This window comes from Bos indicus x Bos taurus, chromosome 5, assembly GCF_003369695.1.
Source record: "Bos indicus x Bos taurus breed Angus x Brahman F1 hybrid chromosome 5, Bos_hybrid_MaternalHap_v2.0, whole genome shotgun sequence".
Taxonomy (NCBI): Eukaryota; Metazoa; Chordata; class Mammalia; order Artiodactyla; family Bovidae; genus Bos; species Bos indicus x Bos taurus.
The window spans coordinates 70,739,397-70,761,249 of NC_040080.1; positions in this window are offsets into that span (position 1 = coordinate 70,739,397).

Consider the following 21,853-nt stretch of genomic DNA (forward strand, 5'->3'; position numbering starts at 1 on the left):
TCAGACTTAAATTGAAGAAAGTAGGGAAAACCACTAGACCATTCAGGTATGACCTAAATCTAATTCGTTATGACTATACAGTGGAAGTGAGAAATAGGTTTAATGGACTAGATCTGCTAGACAGAGTGCCTGATGAACTATGAATGGAGGTTCATGACATTGTACAGGAGAGAGGAATCAAGACCATCCCCAAGAAAAAGAAATGCAAAAAAGCAAAATGGCTATCTGAGGAGGCCTTACCAATAGCTGTGAAAAGAAGAAAAGCGAAAAGCAAAGGAGAAAAGGCAAGATATTAAGCATCTGAATAAGAGTTCCAAAGAATAGCAAGGAGAGATAAGAAAGCCTTCCTCAGTGGTCAATGTAAAGAAATAGAGGAAAACAATAGAATGGGAAAGACTAGAGATCTCTTCAAGAAAATTAGAGATACCAAGGGAACATTTCATGCAAAGACAGGCTCAATAAAGGACAGAAATGGTAGGGACCTAACAGAAGCAGAAGATATTAAGAAGAGGTGGCAAGAATACACAGAAGAACTGTACAAAAAAGATCTTCATGACCAAGATAATCACAACAGTGTGATCACTCACCTAGAGCCAGACATCCTGGAATGTGAAGTCAAGTGGGCGTTAGGAAGCATCACTACGAACAAAGTTAGTGGAGGTGATGGAACTCCAGTTGAGCTCTTTCAAATCCTGAAAGATGATGCTGTGAAAGTGCTGCACTCAATATGCCAGCAAATTTGGAAAACTCAGCAGTGGCCACAGGACTGGAAAAGGTCAGTTTTCATTCCAATCCCAAAGAAAGGCAACGCCAAAGAATGCTCAAACTACTGCACAATTGCACTCATCTCACACGCTACTAAACTAATGCTTAAAATTCTCCAAGCCAAGCTTCAGCAATACGTGAACTGTGAACTTCCAGATGTTCAAGCTGGTTTTAGAAAAGGCAGAGGAACCAGAGACCAAATTGCCAACATCCTCTGGATCATCGAAAAAGCAAGAGAGTTCCAGAAAAACATCTATTTCTGCTTTACTGACTATGCCAAAGCATTTGACTGTGTGGATCACAATAAACTGTGGAAAATTCTGAAAGAGATGGGAATACCAGACCACCTGATCTGCCTCTTGAGAAACCTGTATGCAGGTCAGGAAGCAACAGTTAGAACTGGACATGGAACAACAGACTGGTTCCAAATAGGAAAAGGAGTACATCAAGGCTGTGTATTGTCACCCTGCTTATTTTACTTCTATGCAGAGTACATCATGAGAAATGCTGGGCTGGAGGAAGCACAAGCTGGAATCAAGATTGCCAGGAGAAATATCAATAACCTCAGATACGCAGATGACACCACTCTTATGGCAGAAAGTGAAGAAGAACTAAAGAGCCTCTTGATGAAAATGAAAGAGAAGAGTGAAAAAGTTGGCTTAAAGCTTAACATTCAGAAAACTAAGATCATGGCATCTGGTCCCATCACTTCGTGGCAAATAGATGGGGAAACAGTGGCTGACTTTCTTTTTCTGGGCTCCAAAATCACTGCAGATGGTGATTGCAGCCATGAAATTAAAAGACACTTACTCCTTGGAAGGAAACTTATAACCAACCTAAACAGCATATTAAAAAGCAGAGACATTACTTTGCCAACAAAGGTCTGTCTAGTCAAGGCTATGGTTTTTCCAGTAGTCATGTATGGACGTGAGAGTTGGACTATAAACAAAGCTGAGCGCCAAAGAATTTATACTTTTGAACTGTGGTGTTGAAGATTCTTGAAAGTCCCTTGGACTGCAAGGAGATCCAACCAGTCCATCCTAAAGGAGATCAGTCCTGGGTATTCATTGGAAGGACTGATGTTGAAGCTGAAACTCCAATACTTTGGCCACCTGATGTGAAAAGCTGACTCATTTGAAAAGACCCTGATGCTGTGAAAGATTGAGGGCAGGAGGAGAAGGGGACGACAGAGAATGAGATGGTTAGATGGCATCACCAACTCAATGGACATGGTTTGGGTGAATTCCAGGAGTTGGTGATGGATAGGGAGGCCTGGCATGCTGCGATTCATGAGGTCGCAAAGAGTCGGACGTGACTGAGCGACAACTGAACCTAACTCCTTAGCAGGAGTGGCTAGAGAGCTGGGACCAGGTTGAATATCTAAATGACTGTCTGCGTCTTTAAGAGAGAGAGACCAGTCGTCCTGGAGCCCTGAGACAACATTCTGTATACGGTGTTAACATCTTGAAGAAGGTCAAGATATTTGCCATCTAGTTCTGGCAACTAGTGGGTGCCCCCTTCTTACCATCAGCTCTCTGTCCAATGTACTCCTGGGGTGATAGGCTCTCTTTTAGCGGTTTGGGTGTGCAGCTGAAGGAAGAACTACTGATGAATTATCCTCCCAATGATGATGCATTGTACTAATCTTTTTGTCTTTCATATACCCAGGGAATCTCTGGTGTAAAAGTCCATGACCCTCTAAATGAAAGTGAACAATCATGTCTGCAAGGGGAGAGGGAAGCATCATCAATAGTTGGTGAAGTATTCTAAATCATAAATGATATATTAACTAATTTGAAAATGAGATTTGAGGTTCTAACTCTTTGGTGGATGGACTGCATCCTTTTTTTTTAAGGCAACATGGTCAGGTTTTATAATAGAAGGTATGGTTTGTGAGCCAAAGATGATTACATTAGTAACTGAATATTAGCATATACAGTAGAAGAGGGAAATTTTTTAATAAGATAAAAATCTATTATCTGATCCCAATTCACACTGTTACTGGAATTCTACAAATCATCAACCCATGCCTCAATTTCCCAGTCAGAAATACTCCCCAGCAGCATTTTAGTACAATGTTCTCTAATCCTTACACTATGCTTATTTTTAGCAGAGTTGACTTTGTATTCTACATATAATTGTGTATCCTCATCAGGTTTCAGAGAAGGCAATGGCACCCCACTCCAGCACTCTTGCCTGGAAAATCCCACGGACAGAGGAGCCTGGTAGGCTGCAGTCCGTGGGGTCGCTAAGAGTCAGGAACGACTGAGCGACTTCACTTTCACTTTTCACTTTCAAGCATTGGAGAAGGAAATGGCAACCCACTCCAGGGTTCTTGCCTGGAGAATCCCAGGGACTGGGGAGCCTGATGGGCTGCTGTCTATGGGGTCGCACAGAGTCGGACACAACTGAAGCGACTTAGCAGCAGCAGCCACAGCATCAGGTTTATCTCCCTCAAATCAGTTCATATTACAAGTCTCCGTAAACATGATTTTTTAAGGGCTGCATAGTATTTTAGCATACAAATGTACCATAATTTAATCATTTCCTATCACTTGTTTGCAGGTTTTTTTAATTGAATGTTCTGCAAAGTAAGCAGCTCTGTACATAATCACTGTCTGCATTTTGAATCATTAATTTGGCACTGATTCCAAAATGGGAAATAACTAGGTCAAGGGTATAAGCATCTCTAAGGCTCATGATAAATGTTGCCAACCTATTTTCTAGAAAGACTGCACAAATTTATACTACTGCCAGCAAAGTATAAGAGTACAGAACACAAGCTTACAATCATGCCATTTGTTCCTTTGCCAAAGGCACTTACTCAGTCATATCTGACTCTTTGTGACTCCATGGACTGTAACCTGCAGGGCTCCCCTGTCCATGGAATTTTCCAGGCAAGAATACAAGAGTGGGTTGCCATTTCTTCTTCCAGGGGATATTCCTGACCAGGGATTGAACCACTGTCTCCTGCATTGGCAGGATTCTTTACCAACTGCACCACCACCAATGTAATAGGTAAATTAAAATTTTGATCTAAATTCTTCAGTATTTATTAAAGTGCACATCCTCATTTCCAGAGTGGAAACCCCTGTGTTACTCACCTCTTTGTCCTCCGTCTCAGATTTCTCCCTCCGTATCATTTCAGCTGAACATCAGCAGACAGAGATTTTTCCCTTAGACATGTTAAACTCAGGAGACCCAAAAACTAAATCTACTTTCTTGTATTCCAAAACATATTCCACCCCTCTCCCCAGTATTCAGTGTTCTACTAATTTTTATCTCAGCTTTAACCTAGTTCTGGGCTTCATTCCTTTTTGCTATAACTATTATAGTATCTTTCCACATAGTTTTCCTGGGTGCATTGTCTCCCTTTTGCAAGGATTATACACTCCTGCTAATCATCTTTCTTAAAAAATACAAACTAACAATCTAACGAACTAGTGAGTAAAAAAACTAACACGCAAGGAAGCACAGAAGACTCACTATCTACTAGACATTGTTTGATAGAAATAAACTTCAGTAATGGCTCAGCGGTAAAGAGCAATGTAGGAGACATGGGTTCAATCCCTAGGTGGGGAAGATCCCTTGGAAGAAGAAATAGCATCCCACTCCAGTATTCTTGCCTGAAAAATTCCATGGACAGAGGAGCCTGGCAGGCTGCAATCCAAAGGGTTGCAAAGAGTCGGACATGACTAAGCAACTGAGCGCACATATAAAAATAGCTAATTTGTACTAAGTGTCAACTTATGCATTCATTATACATTCATTCATTTGATCCTTACAAGACAGCCAAGCAGGAGCTACAATTATTATCATCCTTACAGATGAGAAAATTAAGCCACAAGGGGTTAAGAACTTGCCTGGGTCATAGAGCTAGCCAATGGTAGAGCCAGAATTTGATTCTGAGCCACCTGGTCCCAGAGATTCTGCTTATGATCACTGCTGCATTCTGACCCCTGTACAATGCTCAAGTCATTCCTCTGCTCCAAAACCATATGTTGCTCCCCATTACAGACCCGAAACTATGTCTCATTCACCTTTGCATCTTCAAACCTAACAAGTCATTAACCAAGTAATGAAACTGAAATGAATGCAGTATTTGCCACCTTTGCAGTCTGCCATTTCAGCCTTACTGCCTACCACTTCCTCTCAAGAACCTTTATGTTCTGCTGTAACCGGCTACTTTCCCTGAGTAGGCTGGGCTACAACTTCCTCTCCATAGTTTAGGCCATTCCTAAGCCCAGCATGTCTTCTGTTAAAGTGACTCAGTCGTGTCCGACTCTTTGTGACCCTATATACTGTAGCCTGCCAGGCTCCTCTGTCCATGGAATTCTCCAAGCCAGAATACTGGAGTGGGTTCCATTCTCTTCTCCAGAGGATCTTCCCAACTCAGGGATCAAACCCAGGTCTCCTACAATGCAGGCAGATTCTTACCAGCTGAACTACCAGGGAAGCCCAGCATGTCCCCTATCTCATTTACATCTACCTGATGAAACCATTTATCCTTGAAAACACGACTAAAATATTACACCTTATATCTCTTGGCTTGTGTTTACCACTCCATTCTCCATGCTTCTACCGCATTCCTTCACTCATTTAATCAGGCTCACTTCTGGACATATGGCCGTAACACGACAGCTAGGCTTCCTGGTCTCGTGAAGTGTAGTGTTCAGTTAGGTAACAAGCACTGAACATGCCAACAAACTATTTTGGTAAAACAATTCCAGGTGCTGATAACTGCTACACACACACACACACACACACACACACACACACACACACACACACACACACATATATGTACTTCTCTAGGTGGAAAAGAAAAGACCACAATTAGAAATAAGAGAATTATGAAAAAAGCTCACCACTAAAGGGAAACATACAAAAAAAGGCAGGAAATCATCCAAACACAAAGCTAGTAGGCAGGTTAAAAGACAAAGTTAGTAAAATTACCTTTATCCACAATAAGCAGTTAGTTCAGTTCAGTTCAGTCACTCAGTTGTGTCCAACTCTTTGCGACCCCATGAATCGCAGCACGCCAGGCCTCCCTGTCCATCACCATCTCCCAGAGTTCACTCAAACTCATGTCCATCGAGTCCGTGATGCCATCCAGCCATCTCATCCTCTGTCATCCCCCTCTCTTCCTGCCCTCAATCCCTCCCAGCATCAGAGTCTTTTGCAATGAGTCAACTCTTCACATGAGGTGGCCAAAGTACTGGAGTTTCAGCATTAGCATCATTCCTTCCAAAGAAATCCCAGGGCTGATCTCCTTCAGAATGGACTGGTTGGATCTCCTTGCAGTCCAAGGGACTCTCAAGAGTCTTCACCAACACCACAGTTCAAAAGCATCAATTCTTCAGCACTCAGCTTTCTTCACAGTCCAACTCTCACATTCATACATGACCACTGGAAAAACCATAGCCTTGACTAGACGGACCTTTGTTGGCAAAGTAATGTCTCTGCTTTTTAATATGCTGTTTAGATTGGTCATAACTTTCCAGGAGTAAGCGTCTTTTAATTTCATGGCTACAATCACCATCTGCAGTGATTTTGGAGCCTAGAAAAATAAAGTCTGACACTGTTTCCACTCTTTCCCCATCTATTTACCATGAAGTGATGGGACCAGATGCCACAATCTTAGTTTTCTGAATGTTGAGCTTTAAGCCAACTTTTTCATTCTTCTCCTTCACTTTCATCAAGCAGTTAAGGGATACACAAAACACCTACCTGGAAAATATGATTTCAAACCAGTAATCTTGTGGGGAAGAGAGTACAAATGTAGGGTTTTTAAAACCACACTTGAAATTAATAGATCAGCAAGTTAATCATATACACATGTGTGCACACGCATACATAGAGAGTGCTAGATAAAAACTTCATGGTAACTGCAAACCAAAAATCTATACTATACACACAAAAAGAAAAATAAATCCAGACATAACATTGAAGACAGTCATCCTCAGAATTGCCAAAGCAATCCTGAGAGAAAAGAATAAAGCAGAAGGCATAACCCTCCCAGACTTCAGACAATAATACAAAGCTATTTTGTTGTTATTCAGTTGCTCAGTCATGTCTGACTCTTTGTGACCCCAAGGACTGCAGCACTCCAGGCTTCCCTGTCCTTCACTATCTCCCAGAGTTTGCTCAAACTCATGTCCTTGGAGTTGATGATGCCATCCATCCTCTGTTGGATGGATCCATCCATCCCCTTCTCCTCATGCCCTCAATCAATTTTCTGCTGATGGGTGGGGCTGCACTCCCTCCCTGTAGTTTGGCCTGAGACGGCCTAGTCCTGGAGTCTGTAGTCCCTGTGGTAGGGCTAGCGGCGCCCTCCTCCAAGAGGACTTATCCCAACACACCCCACCTCCCAGACTGCTGCTGCCAGTGCCCCTGAGCCTGCAGCAGGCCACTGTTGACCCATACCTCCACCTGGGACTCCCAAACACTCACAGGCAAGTCTGGATCAGTGTTTGTGGGGTCACTGCTCCTTTCCCATGGGTCCTGGCGTGCACAAGGCTTTGTTTGTGCCCTCCAAGAATCTCTGGCGGGTACAGGGTTTGATTTTAACATGATTGTGCCCCTCCTACAATCTTGTTGTGGCTTATCCTTTGTCCTTGGACATAGGTTACCCTTTGGAGGGGTTGTCCAACATTCTCCTGTCAATGGTTGTTCAGCAGCTACTTGTGATTTTGGTGTTCTCACAGGAGAAGATGAGCGTACATCCTTCTGCTCCGCCATCTTGGAGGATTAGATCTGATAGAGTGCCTGAAGAACTATGGATGAAGGTTCATAACACTGTACAGGAGGTGGTGACCAAAACCATCCCCATGAAAAAGAAATGCAACAAGGCAGAATGCTTGTCTGAGGAGGCCTTACAAACAGCTGAGAAAAGAAGAGAAATGAAAGGCAAAGGAGAAAGGGTAAGATATACCCAACTGAACGCAAAGTTCCAAAGAACAGCAAGGAGAGATGAGAAAGCCTTCATAAGTAAACAATGCAAAAAACAGAGGAAAACAATAGAATGGGAAAGACTAGAGACTTCTTCAAGAAAAGTAGAGATACCAAGGGAATATTTCATGCACAGATGAGCACAATAAAGGACAGAAATGGTAAGGATGTAACAGAAGCAGAAGAGATCAACACGAAGTGGCAAGAACACACAGAAGAACTATACAAAAAAGGTCATAATGACCCAGATAACCACAATGGTGTGGTCACTCACCAAGAGCCAGACATCCTGGATTGTGAAGTCAATTGGGACTTAGGAAGCATCACTACAAACAAAGCTAGTGGAGGTTATGGAATTCCAGCTGGGTTATTTCAAATCCTAAAAGAGAATGCTGTTAAAATGCTAAAGTCAATATGCCAGCAAATTTGGAAAACTCAGCAGTGGCCACAGGACTAGAAAGTTCAGTTTTCATTCCAATCCCAAAGAAGGGCTATGCCAAAGTATGTGCAAACTACCACACAATTCCACTCATTTCACATGCTACCAAGGTAATGCTCAAAATCCTTCAAGCTAGTCTTCAACAGTACGTGAATTTAGAACTTCCAGATGTACAAACTGGGTTTAGAAAACAGAGGAACCAGAGGTCAAATTGCCAACATCCATCGGATCTTAGAAAAAGCAAGAGAATTCCAGAAAAACATCTACTTCTGCTTCATTGACTATGCTAAAGCCTTTGACTCTATGGATCATAACAAACTGTGGAAAATTCTTAAAGAGATGGGGATCTTAGAACCCCTTTCCTGCCTCCCGAGAAACCTGTATGCAGGTCAAGAAGCAATAGTTAGAACCAGACATGGAACAATGGACTGGTTCCAAATTGGGAAAGGAGTATGTTAAGGCTGTATACTGTAACACTGCTTATTTAACTTATATGCAGAGTACATCATGTGAAATGCTGGGCTAGATGAAGCTCAAGCTGGAATCAAGATTGCTGAGAGAAATATCAATAACCTTAGATATCAAGATGATACCACCCTTATGGCAGAATGTGAAAAGGAACTAAAGAGCCTCTTGATGAAGGTAAAAGAGGAGAGTGAAAAACTGGCTTAAAACTCAACATTCAGAAAACTAAGATCATGGCATCTGGTCTCATTACTTCATGGAAAATAGATGGAGAATCATGGAAACAGTGACAGATTTTGTTTTCTTGGGCTTCAAAATCACTGTACATGGTGACTGCAGCCATGAAATTGAAAGACACTTGCCTCATGGAAGGAAAGCTATGGCAAACCTAGACAGCATATTAAAAAGCAGAGACATCACCTTGCCAACAAAGGTCCGTCTAGTCAAAACCATAGTTTTTCCAGTAGTCATAAGGAAAGCTGAGTGCCAAAGAATTGATGCTTTTGAACTGTGGTAATGGAGAAGACTCTCAAGAGTCCCTTGGACAACAAGGAGATCAAACCAGTCAATCCTAAAGGAAATCAACCCTGAATATTCATTGGAAGGACTAATGCTGAAGCTCCCATACTTTGGCTACCTGATGAAAGCAGCAAAATCTTTGGAAAAGACCCTGATGCTGGGAAATATTGAAGGCAGGAGAAGGGGACAACAGAGAATGAGATGGTTGGATGGCATCATTGACTTGATGGACATGCGTTTGAGCAAACCCTGGGAGATAGTGAGGATGGGGAAGCCTGGCATGCTGCAGTGCAGGGGGTCACAAAGAGTCAGACATGACTGGGCAAATGAACTACAACAAATAGTAATTAAAACAGCATGGTATTGGCATAAAAGCCGACATGGATCAGTGGAACACAATAGAGAGCCCAGAAATAAACCCACATACTTATGGTCAATTAATCTTTGACAAAGGTGGTAAGAATGGGGAAAAGACAGTCTCTTCAGCAAATGCTGTTGGGAAACTGGCTAGTCGCCTTCAAATTAATGAAGTTAGAACACATCTTTGTGCCACTAACAAAAGTAAACTCAAAATGGCTTAAATATTTAAATATAAGACAAGACAAAATAAAACTCCTAGAAGAAAACATAGGTAAAACATTCTCTGACATAAATAGTACCAATGTTTTCTTAGGTCAGTCTCCCAAAACAATAGAGGGGAAAAAAGCAAAAATAAACAAATGGAACTAATTAAGCTTATAATTTTTGCAGAGCAAAGGAAAGTAACCATTAAGAAAACAAAAAGACTACCTATGGATTGGGAGAAAATATTTGCAAATGATGCAACCAACAAGGACTTAATTTTCAAAACATACAAATATACAAAATATACATTTCAATAACCAAAAACCAGCTTCAGTCAAAAATGTGCAGAAGATCTAAATAGGTATTTCCCCAAAGAAGACATACAGATTGCCAAAGAGCATATGTAAAGATATTTAACATCGCTAATTGTTAGAGAAATACAAATAAAACTACAATGATGTACCACCTCACACCAGTCAGAATGACCATTATTAAAATGTCTACAAATCATAGATGCTGGAGACAGTAAAGAGAAAAGGGGAACCTTCTTATATTGTTGGTAGGGAATGTAAGCTGGTGTGGCCATTATGGAAAGCAATATGGAAGTTTCTCAAAACACTAAAAATAGAATTACCACATGATCCAGCAATCCCATTCCTAGGCATATACTCAGATAAAACTATAATTTGAAAAGATGCATGCACCTATGTTCATTACAGCACTATTTACAATAGCTAAGACATACAAACAACCTAAATTTCCATGGATTGATGAATAGATAAAGATGATGTGGTACCTATATACAGCGGAATAGTACTCAGCTATAAAAAAAAAAGCATGAAATAATGCCATTTGCAGTAACATGGATGGACCTAGAGATTATCCCACTAAGTAAAGTCAATCAGAAAGACAAAGAAAAATACCATACATATGACTTAAATGTATAAACTAAAAGATGACACAAATCAACATATCTACAAGACAGCAACAGATTCATAAACATAGAAAACAGATGTGTGGCTCCAAAGGGGTAAGGGGATGGGAGAGGGAAGGATTGGGGGTTTGGGATTAGCAGATACAAATTATTATATATAGAATGGGTAAATAACAAGGTCCTACTCTATAGCATAGAAAACTATATTCAATATCCTATGATAAAGCATAATGGAAAAAAATACAGATATAACCGAGTCATTTTGTTGTACAGCAAAAATTAACATTGTCAACCAATAAAATTTCAAAAAATATATAGTCAAATCATAAGAGAACAAGAAAGGAAAAGAAAAAAAATACCTCCAAAAACAAACCCAAAGAAATTAACAAAATGGCAATAAAACCATGCTAAGTCACTTCAGTCGTGTCCGACTCTGTGTTGACCCCATAGACGGCAGCCCACCAGGCTCCCCCGACCCTGGGATTCTCCAGGCAAGAACACTGGAGTGGGTTGCCATTTCCTTCTCCAATGCATGAAAGTGAAAAGTGAAAGTGAAGTCGCTCAGTCATGTCCAACTCTTCAAGACCCCATGGACTGCAGCCCACCAGGCTCCTTCATCCATGGGATTTTCCAGGCAAGAGTACTGGAGTGGGGTGCCATTGCCTTCTCCAAGACCATACATAACAATAATTACCTTAAATGTAAATGGACTAAATGCTCCAACCAAAAGATACAGAGCGGCTGAATGCATACAAAAACAAGATCTATATATATGAAATGAAAACCACAATCACAGAAAACAAACTGATTACATGGATAACAGCCTTGTCTAACTCAATGAAATTATGAGCGATGCCATGTAGGGGCACCCAAGATGGACAAGTTATAGTGGAGAGTTCTGACAAAATGTGGTCCATTGGAGAAGGGAATGGCAAATCGCTTCAACATTCTTGCCTTGAGAACCCCATGAACAGTATGAAAAGGCAAAAAGATGAACTCATGACACTGAAAGATGAACTCCCCAAGTTGGTAAGTGCCCAATGTCCTACTGGAGAATAGCAGAGAAATAATTCCAGAATGAAGAGGCTGAGCCAAAGCAAAAACAACACCCCGTTGTGAATGTATCTGGTGGTGAAAGTAAAGTCTGATGCTGTAAAGAATAATATTACATGGGAACCTGGAGTGTTACGTCCAAGAATCAAGGAAAATTCTAAGTGGTCAAACAGAAGATACCAAGAGCGAGCATCAACATTTTAGGAATCAGTGAACTAAAATGGACAGGTATGGGCAAATTTAATTCAGATGACCATTATATCTACTACTATGAGCAAGAATCCCTTAGAAGAAGTGGTGTAGCCCTCATAGTCAAAAAGAGTCCGAAATGCAGTACTTGGGTGCAATCTCAAAAACAACAGAATGATCTTGATTCGTTTTCAAGGCAAACCATTCAATATGACAGTAACCCAAGTCTATGCTCCAAGCATTTAATGCTGAAGAAGATGAAGTTGAACAGTTCTATGAAGACCTACAAGACCTAGAAATAACATCAAAAAAAGATGTCCTTTTCATCATAGGGGACTGGAATGCAAAAGTAGGAAGTCAAGAGATACCTGGAGTAACAGGCAAGTTTGGCCTTATAGTACACATGAAGCAGGGCAAAGGCTAACAGAGTTTTGCCAAAAGAATGCACTGATCATAACAAACACCCTCTTCCAACAACATAAGAGACAACTCTACAGAAGGACATCACCAGATGGCCAATACTGAAATCAAATTGATTATATTCTTTGTAGCTGAAGATGGAGAAGCTCTATACAGACCGGGAGCTGACTGTGGCTCAGATCATCAACTCCTTTTACAAAATTCAGACTTAAATTGAAGAAAGTAGGAAAAACCACTAGGCCATTCGGGTATGACCTAAATCAAATCCTTTATGATGATACAGTGGAAGTGATAAACAATTTCAAGGGATTAGATCTGGTAGACAGAGTTCCTGAATAAGTATGGATGGAGGTTGTTACTTGTACAGGAGACAGTGATCAAAACCATCCCCAAGAAAAAGAAATTCAACAAGGCAAAATGGTTGTCTGAGGAGGCCTTACAAATAGCTGAGAAAAGAAGTGAAAGGCAAAGGAGAAAAGGAAAGATATACCCATCTGAATGCAGAGTTCCAAAGAATAGCAAGGAAAGATAAGAAAGCCTTCCTAAATGACCAACGCAAAGAAACAGAGGAAAACAATAGAATGGGAAAGACTAGAGAGGTCTTGAAGAAAATTACAGATACCAAGAGAATGTTTCATGAAAAGATGGGCACAATTTCTGTCCTAAAGGACAGAAGCAAAAAGTATTAAGAAGAGGTGGCAAGAATACACAGAAGAACGAGACAAAAAAGATCATAATGATCCAGATAACCATGATGGTGAGATTATTCATCTAGAGCCAGACATCCTGGAGTATGAAGTCATCTGGGACTTAGGAAGCATCACTACAAACAAAGCTAGTGGAGGTGATGGAATTCCAGCTGAGTTATTTCAAATCCTAAAAGATGATACTGTTAAAATGCTGCAGGCAATATGCCAGGAAATTTGGAAAACTCAGCAGTGGCCACAAGAACTGGAAAAGATCAGTTTTCATTCCAGTTGCAAAGAAGAACAATGCCAAAGAATGTTCAAACTACCACACTATTGTACTCATTTCACATTCTACCAAGGTAAAGCTCAAAATCCTTCAAGCTAGGCTTCAACAGTCTGTGAATCGAGAACTTCCAGATGTACAAGCTGGGTTTAGAAAAGGCAGAGGAACCAGAGATCAAATTGCCAACATCAGTTGTATCATAGAAAGAGCTAGAGAATTCCAGAAAAACATCTCTTTCTGCTTCACTGACTATGCTAAAGCCTTTGACTGTGTGGATGGATCACAACAAACTGTAAAAAATTCTGAAAGAGATGGGGATACTAGACCACCTTATCTACCTTCTGAGAAACCTGAACACAGGTCACGAAGCAACAGTTAGAACTAACATAGAACAATGGATTGGTTCCAAATTGGGAAATGAGTACGTCAAGGCTGTTTATCATCCCCTTGCTTATTTAACTTATATGCAGAATACATCACGTGAAATGCTGGGCTGGATGAAGCACAAGCTGCAATCAAGTTTCCTCAGAGAAATATCAATAATCTCAGAGATGCAGACAACACCACCCTTATGGAAGAAAGTGAAGAGGAACTAAAGGGCCTCTTGAGGAAGGTGAAAGAGGAGAGTGAAAAGCTGGCTTAAAACTCAACATTCAAAAAACTAAAATCAAGGCATCTGGTCCCATCATTTCATGGCAAATAGTTGGAGGGGGGGAATGGAAACAGTGAGATACTTTATTTTCTTGTGGGTTTCCCTCAGTTAGTAAAGAATTTGCTTGCAATGCAGGAGACCCCTATTCAATTCCTGGGTCAGGAAGATACCCTGGAGAAGGGTTAGGCTACCCACTCCAGTATTCTTGGGCTTCCCTTGTGGCTCAGCTGGTAAAGAATGCACCTGCAATGTGGGAGATCTGGGTTTCATCCCTGGATTGGGAAGATCCCCTAGAGAAGGGAAAGGCTACCCACTCCAGGACTCGCAAAGAGTCAAACACGACTGAGTGACTTTCATTTTATTTTCTTGGACTCCAAAATCAATGTGGATGATGACTACAGCCATGAAATTGAAAGACATTTGCTCCTTGGAAGGAAAGCTATGACAAACCTAAACAGTATAATAAAAAGCACATTACTTTGCCAACAAAGGTCCATCTAGTCAAGACTATGGTTTTTCCAGCAGTCATGTATGGATGTGAGAGTTGGACAATAAAAAAGGCTGAGTGCCAAAGAATTGGTGCTTTTGAACTGTGGTGTTGGAGAAGATTCTTGAGAGTCCCCTGGACTGCAAAGAGATCAAACCAGTCAATCCTAAAGGAAATCAATCCTGAAAATTCATTGGAAGGACTAATGCTAAAGCTGAAACTTGAATACTTTGGCCTCCTGATGCAAAGAGCCTACTCATTGGAAAAGACCCTGATGTTGGGAAAGGTTGAAGGCAAGAGAGGGGGACGACATAGGATGAGCTGGTTGGATCGCATCACCGACTCAATGGACATGAGTTTGAGAAAACTCAAGGAGATGGTTAAGGACAGGGAAGCCTGGCATGCTGCAGTCCATGGGGTCACAAAGAGTCGGACATGACTGAGCAACTGAACAACAATAACAGATTCACTTCAGATCTAGAGAACCACATAGACTGAAAGTGAGGGGATGGAAAAATGTATTCCACACAGAAGGAAATCACAAGAAAAAGTAACAATACTTACATCAGACTAAATAGATTTTAAAATAAACACTATTACAAGAGACAAATAAGGACACTACATAATAATCAAGGGGTCAATCCAAGAAGAAGATATAACAATTATAAATATATATGCACCAATATAGAAGCACCTAAGTGTATAAAGCAGATATTAATGGACACAAAAGGAGAAATTGACAGGAACATAATCATAGTCGAGAGCCTAAGCACCTCACTTACACCAATGGATAGATCATCCAGATATAAAATTGATAAAGAAACATGAGCCTTAAATGACACATTAGACCAAATGGACTTAACATATAGAAAGCATTCCATCCAAAAGCAGCAGAATACTCATTCTTCTCAAGTATTCATGGAACATCCCCCAGGATGGATCATATGCTGGATAACAAAATAATCCTTGGTAAATTTTTAAAAGTTGAAATGATATAAGCATTTTTCCTATCACACAATATGAGACTAGAAATCAACTAAAAGAAAAAAAAAAAACTGCAAAAAAAACCCCAGAACACAGTAGAGGCTAAACAATATGCTACTAAATACTCAATGGATAACTGAAGAAATCAAAGAAGACATTAAAATATACCTGAAGTAAGTGAAAACAAAAACACAATACAAAACCTATGGGGCAGCAGCAAAAACAGTTCTAAGAGGCAAGTTTAGAGTAAAAGCAGAGACATTACTTTGCCAACAAATGTCCATCTAGTCAAAGCTATGGTTTTTCCAGTAGTCATGTATGCATGTGAGAGTTGAACTATAAAGAAAGCTGAGCGCTGAAGAACTGATGCTTATGAACTGTGGTGCTGAGAAGACTCTTAAGAGTCCTTTGGACTGCAAGGAGGTTAAACTAGTCAATCCTAAAGGAAATCAGTCCTGAATATTCATTGGAAGAACTGATGCTGAGCCTGAGGCTGAAACTCCAATACTTTGTCCACCTGATGCTAAGAACTGACTCATTGGAAAAGACCCTGATGCTGGCAAAGATTGAAGGCAGGAGGAGAAGGGGACCACAGAGGATGAGATGATTGGATGGCATCACCGACTCTATAGACATGAGCTTGAGTAAGCTCCGGGAATTGGTGATGGACAGGGAAGCCTGGTGTGCTCCAGTGCATGGGGTCGCAAAGAGTCAGACACAACTTAGCGACTGAACTGAACTGAAGCTTACCCCAGGAATCAAGAAAAACCTCAAATAAGCAACCTAAACTTATACCTGCTGGGAAGGATTGGGGGCAGGAGGAGAAGGGGACGACAGAGGATGAGATGGCTGGATGTCATCACCGACTTGATGGACGTGAGTCTGAGTGAACTCCGGGAGTTAGTGATGGACAGGGAGGCCTGGTGTGCTGCAATTCATGGGGTCACAAAGAGTCAGACACGACTGAGCGACTGAACTGAACCTTATACCTAAAGGAAGTAAAAAAGAACAAACAAAACCTAAAATTAGTAGAAGGAAAGAAATAATGGAGATCAGAGCAGAATTAAGTGAAATTAGGCTGAAAAGAAAATAAGAGAAAAGATCAGTGAAACTAAAATCTGATTCTTTGAAAAGATACACAAAATTAATAAACCTTTAGGCAGACTCAGCATGAGAAAAAGGGAGATGATCCAGATCAGTAAAATTAGAAATGTAAAAGAAGTTACAATCAACATTACAGAAATATAAAGGATCAAAAGACACTACTATGAAAAATTATATGCCAATAAAAAGGACAACCAAAGAAAAAATGGACAGATTCTTAGAAAGGTACAATCTCCCAAGACTGAACCAGGAAAAAATAGAAAATATGAAAAAACTAATTACCAGTAATGAAATTCAATCAGTAATTTTTAAAATTCCCAACAAACAAAACTCCAGGACCAGATGGTTTTATAGGTGAATTATACCAAACTAAGAGTAAACACCTATCCTTCTGAAATTATTCCAAAAAATTGCAGAGGAAGAAACACTTTCAAACTCATTATATGACGCCATCATAGCCTGATACCAAAACCAAACAATGATATCACAAAAAGAGAATTATATGGCACTATCACTGATGAACATAGATGCAAAAATCTTCAACACATACCAGCAAACCAAATCCAACAATACAGTAAAAGTATTGTTGATACTTTTTTATTTTTGATTTTATTTATCAAAAAGTTTTTTTGATACTTACAAAATCAGTGTAACATACCACATCAACAAATTGAGGAAAAAAACTATATGATCATCTCAATAGATGCATAAAAGTTTTTCATAACGTTCAACATCCATTTATGATAAAAACTCCAGAAAGTAGGCATAGAGGGTATATACCTAAATATTAATAAAGACCACATATGTCAAAACCACAGCTATCATATTCAAAAGTGAAAAGTTGAAAGCATTTCCTCTAAGATCAGGAACAAGATCAGGAACAATGCCCACCTTTTACTCATCACTTTCATTCAACAGTTTTTGAAGTCCTAGCCACAGCAATCATAAAAAAAACGAAATAAAAGTAACCCAGACTGGAAAGGAGCAAGTAAAACTGCCATTGTTTGCAGATTACATGATACTATACATAGAAAATCCTAAAGACAGCACCAGAAGGCTATTAGACCTCATTAACAAATTTTGTAAAGGTATAGGATACAAAACTAATATACATACTAATATACATAAATCTGTTGTATTTCTACATACTAACAATGAACTATCAGGAAAGAATTAATAAAGTAATCTCATTTACCATCTCATCAAAAGGAATAACATAGCTAGTCATAAACCTACTTAAAGAGGTAAAAGACCTATACTCGGGAAGGTATGAGACACTGATAACAGAAACTGAACACAACAGAAACTGAACACAACACAAACAACTGGGAAGACAGACCATGTTCTTAAATGGGAATAATTAATACTGTTAAAAATGACCGTATTATCCAAGGCCATCTACAGATTCACTGCAATCCCTGTCAAAATATTATACCAACGGCTTTTTTTTTTTTTAACAAAACTAGATTAATTTTGAAATTTGTATGAAAACACAAAACCTTGAATAGCCAAAGCGATCTTGATTGAGAAAGAACAGGGTTGGAGGTGTCATGCTCCTTGACTCTCCACTATACTGTAATGCTACAGTACAAAATAGTATAGCATTAGCAGAAAAACATACACATCAATCACTGTAACAGAATAGAGAGCCCAGAAATAAACCCGTGCTCTTATGGTCGATTAATCTATGACATAGGAGGCAAGAATATACAGTAGACAAAAGGCAATCTCTTCAATAAGTGGTGCTGGGAAAATTGGCCAGCTATATGTAAAAGAATGAAACTAAAACATTTTCTAAAGCCATACACAAAAATAAACCCAAAATGATTTAAAAACCTAAATGTAAGACCAGATACTATTACAAAACTCTTAGAGGAAAACATAGGTAGAACACCTTTTGACACAAATCGCAGCAATATCTTTTTGGTTCCACCTCCTAGAGTAATGAAAATAGAAACAAAAATAAGCACACAGGATCCAATAAATCTAAGAGATTTTTAAAAAATATTTATTTGGCTACACTGGGTCATACTTGCTGCTTGTACAGTCTTCATTGCTGCATGTGAGATTTGCAGCATGTGGGATCTAGTTCCCTAACTAGGGATTGTACCCAGGCCCCTGTGTTGGGAGCACAGAGTCTTAGTCAACGGACAACCAGGGATGTCCCAAACCTAAAACCTTTTTGCACAGCAAAGGAAACCATAAACAAAATGAAAAGACAACCTACAGAATGGGAGAATATATTTGCAAACAATGTGACCAATAAAGGAGTAATCCCCAAAATATACAAACAGCTCATGCAGCTCAATATCAAAAAACAAAAAACCTAATAAAAAAATAGGCAGAAGATCTAAACAGGTATTTCTCCAAAGAAGACCTATAGACAGCCAAAAAGCACATGAAAAGATGCTCGACATTGCTAATTATTAGAGACATTCAAATCAAAACCGCAATGAGGTATCACCTCACACCAGTCAGAATGGCCATCAACAAAGTCTACAAATAATAAGTGCTGGAGAGGATTGAGAGAAATAGGAACCCTTCGACACTGTTAGTGGGAATGTAAATTGGTACAATCACTATGGAGAACAGCATGGAGGTTCCTTAAAGCACTAAACATGGAACTACCTATGATCTGGCAATCCCACTCCTGGATGTATATCTGAATAAAACCATAATTTGAAAAGATACATGACCCCAATTTGCATTGTAGCACTATTAAGCCAAGACATGGAAATAACCTAAATGTCCATTCACAGAATGGACATCCAGAGGAATGAATAAAGAATATGTGGTATACAAGGGATTATTACTCAGCCATAAAATAGAATGAAATAATACCATTTGTAGCAACATGGATATACCTAGAGATTATCATACTAAGTAAGTCAGACAGAAACAGAGAAGACATATCATAGATATCACTTACATATAGAATCTGAAAAGATGATACAAATGAACTTATTTACAAAAGAGAAAGAGGCTCATAGACTTCAAAAACAAACTTGTGTTTACCAAAGACAAAAGATGGGGGTAAAGATAAATTAGGGCTTTGGAACGAACATATACATACCACTTCATATAAAACAGGAAATCAACAATGACCTTCTGTATAGCACAGGTAGTTCTACTCAATAATTTGCAACAATTTATATGGGAAAAATAATCTGAAAAAAGAATGGGTATATGTATTCATTTAACTGAATCACCTTGCTGTACACACTGAAATTAACAACACTGTAAATCAACTATACTCTAATATAAAAATTAAATTTAAAAAACTTCAGAATAAATCTCACCAAGAAGGTGAAAGACACAGGCTGACAACTATAAAAACATGAATAAAGGAAACTGAAGATGATTCAAGCAAATAGAAAGATATCCCATGCTCTTGGACTGAAAGAATTGATATTATTAAAATGGCCATAGTACTCATAGTACTTAAAGTACTATGGATTTATTGTAATCCCTATCAAAATTACCCATGGCATTTTTTTTTTACAGAACTACAACAAATAACCCCAAAATTTATATGAAAACATAGAAGACCAGAATTGCCAAAGCAATCCTGGGGAAAAAGAACAAAGTAGAAGGCATAGCCCTCCCAGACTTCAGACTATACTACAAAGCTACAGTAATCAAAATAGCATGGTATTGGCACCAAAACAGACATATGGATTAATGAAATAGAAATCCCAGAAGTAAACCCATACACCTATGGACAATTAATCTTCAATAAAGGAGGCAATACTATATAATAGGGAAAAGACGGTCTTTTCAGCAAGTGGTATTGGGAAAGTTGGACAGTTACATGTAAATCAATGAAATTAGAATACACCCTTATACCATACACAAAAATAAACTCAAAATTGCTTAAAGACTTAAATATAAGGCAAGATATCATGAAATTCCTAGAAGAGAAAATAGGCAAGACATTCTCTGACATAAATCATACCAATATTTTCTTAGTTTAGTCTCCCAAGGCAATAGAAATAAAAGCAAAAATAGACAAATGGGACCTAATCAAGCTTATAATATTTTGTACAGCAAATGAAACCATAAGCAAAATGAAAAGACAACCTATAGCCAGAAGAAATTATTTGCAAATGATGCAACCCATAAGGGCTTAATTTCTAAAATATACCAACAGTGCATACAATTCAATAACAAAAAACAGTCCAGTCAAAAAATGGGCAGAAGATCTAATAGACATTTCTCTAAAGAAAATATACCAATGGCCAATATGCACATGAAAAGATACATATCATGGCTAATTATTAGAGAAATGCAAATTAAGTGACAAGATATCACCTCACACCTGGCAGAATGGCCATCATTTAAAAATTTACAAATAATAAATGCTAGAGAGGGTGGAGAGAAGGGAACCCTTGTACAGTGTTGGTGGGAACATGAATTGGTGCAGCCACCATGGAAAACAACATAGAGGTTTCTCAAAAAACTAAGAACGGGGCTTCCCCGGTGGCTCAGTGGCCAAGACTTCGCCTGCCAACGCAGGAGACATAGGTTCAATCCCTGATCCAAGAGGATCCCACAGGCTGCAAGGCAACAAAGCCCATGGGCCACAACTACTGACCCTATACTCTCGAGCCCAGGAGTCACGACTACTGAGGCCACGTGCCGCAACCACTGAAGCCTGAGTGCTCTAGAGCCTGTGTTATGCAACAAGAGAGGCCGCGGCAGTGAGAAGCCTGCACACCACACCTAGAGAGCAGCCCCCACCTCTGCAACTGGAGAAAGCCCGCATGCAGCAGCAAAGACCTAGCACAGCCAAAAAACAAATACATAAAATTACTTTTAAAAAAAACTAAAAAGAGAGTTGCCATATGATTCAGCAGTTCTACTCCTGGGCATATATCCAGACAAAATTACAATGTGAAAAGATACATGCACCCCATATGTTTATAGCAGCACTATTTACAGTAGCCACAACATGGGAACAACCAAAATGTCCACTGACGGATGAATAGAGAAGATGTGGTACATGTATACAATGGAATATTTCCTAGCCATTAAAAAGAATGAAAATATGCCATCTGCAGCAACATAGATGGACCTAGAGGTCATCACTAAGCCAAGTAAGTCAAAAAGAGAAAGACAAATACCATATGTATCACTTCCATGTGGAAACTTAAGGACAACATAAATGACCATATCTAGGAAACGGACTCACAGACATAGAGAACAGACTCACGGCTGCCAAGGGAGAGGGGAGTGAAGGAAGGAAGTATTGGGAGTTTGGGATTAGCAGATGCAAGCTATGATATATGTGTGTGCTATGTGCTTAGTCGTTCACTCACGTCTGACTCTGTGACCCCATGGACTGCAGCCCACCAG